This window comes from Schistocerca serialis, chromosome 8, assembly GCF_023864345.2.
Source record: "Schistocerca serialis cubense isolate TAMUIC-IGC-003099 chromosome 8, iqSchSeri2.2, whole genome shotgun sequence".
Taxonomy (NCBI): Eukaryota; Metazoa; Arthropoda; class Insecta; order Orthoptera; family Acrididae; genus Schistocerca; species Schistocerca serialis.
The window spans coordinates 481,958,782-481,960,748 of NC_064645.1; positions in this window are offsets into that span (position 1 = coordinate 481,958,782).

Sequence of the window (1,967 nt, forward strand, 5' to 3'; positions counted from 1 at the left end):
TAGATAAACGGGATAAATTGAAACCGCCGCTATTAAAAGTGCGAGGGTTAAACGGAGGAAAGCTGCGTAATTATGGAGAAGTTGATGTAGAATTATTTCTTGGCCAAGGCCAAGAGGAAGGTGAAAATAAAGATAAATACACAGCAAGGGTGCAAGTGGTTTCAAACAACGAAACGCGTTACAATGGTGTACTTATATTTGGTTTCTTGTCCGCTAACGAGGGAGAGATATTTGTCGCAGAAAGAAAGATCAGACTAACCCATAGCAACTACAACCTAGGAAATCGTTCTTTATATCATACTCAAAGGAGCAGAAATACTGACTTCGTGGGGATGGACCGCCCACACGATGCATCAGTTCAAACTGTCTGAGTCAATGTTCAAATTGATCAGCCTCAGCAAATTCCCAAGGGAGCAGGAAAGACAATCTACGTTGAAGTTAAGTCACCATGATGCAAGGAAGGAACTTTGCTATTAATTTAGTGATCCGAGAAAAGTGAGTTACTGGATACAATCCATTGTTATCTTGCTAGAAGTGCAGGTGCCGCTACAATGGTGAGACACAATGTCCCAAACTCCCAGTTACAATAACGAGTATGAGCAATGAGGATGTTGATTTGCCACGAGGAACGAAAGTTCCTGAAGTGTCGAGCGTAAGTAAAAGTGACGTAATACAGATTCCAGATGAGGTAACACATCTGCAGTTATAAACTTTGATTTTTGTAACAGTGCCACGAAATTGTAACGAGGAGACGAAGTTAATAATGAGCTGAAGCGCAAGATTTGGAAGAAGACAGAAGATTTCACAGCTGATGAACAGAAGATTTTAGCACCTGTTTTGTCAGAGTATGCAGATTTATTCCGAGAACGTGCAAATTTACCTGTCACTCATTTAGTTCAGCATCGTATTCCTAAAGGGAATGCAGCCCCAATCACACAGAAATCTTACCGAATACCATTCAGTCAAAGAGAGTTGGTAGAGGACATATTTAAAGAACAATTAGAAGCCGGAATTATAAAACCAAGAGATACTTCAGACTCACCATGGTGTTCACCTGTTGTAATGGTAAAGAAGAAATCAATTTCTGGAGAACCACAGTTCCGTTTTCGTCTTGATTATCGATCTTTGAATGCTGTGACCACACCCGACATTTACCCCTTACCAAATTTAGCGGAAACCTTGGATTACATGGGTAGATGCAGAATTTTTTTCAGTATGCGATTTAACAAGAGGTTATCACCAGTTAAAAGTGCCTCCAGATGATCAAGCAAAAACTTCATTTGTAACAGCAACAGAAGTATATAAGTATCTTCATATGCCATTTGGACTTTGTAATGCTCCAGCTACATTTCAACGCCTGATGGATTCTGTTTTACGAGGGCTCACCCCAAAACAAGCACTTGTTTACCTTAATCGTGTAATAATTTTTGGTGAAAACATGAAGTCGCATACAGTGAGACTACAAGCTGTTTTTGAGCATATAAGAAGCGTAAACCTGTCTTTGTTAATAGATAAATGTCATTTTGCACAAAGTAAAGTTAACTATCTTGGTCATGTTATAACCAGTGAAGGTGTTCGACCTGATCCAAAACTAATTGAAGATTTCAAGAATTTTCCTGAACCACAGAATTTAATGAACTACAATCATTCTTGGGATTGTCAAATTTCTACAGACGATTTCGAGCTGGTTATGCAAATATAGCACATTCAATGACACAGCTACTGAAGAAAGGAGCCACATTAAATTGGTCAACAGAGTGCAAAAAGGCAATGGAAGAACTTAAAACTACTCTAACCACAGCCCCAGCATGAGCATTTTCCGGATTTCAGTAAACCTTTTATTGTTTCAACAGATGCATCCAATTTTGCCATAGGTGCAATCTTGTCTCAAGAAGTTGATGGTCATGAACATCCAATCTTATTTGCTTGCGGACAATTAAATAAAGCAGAATGTAATTATACTGCTA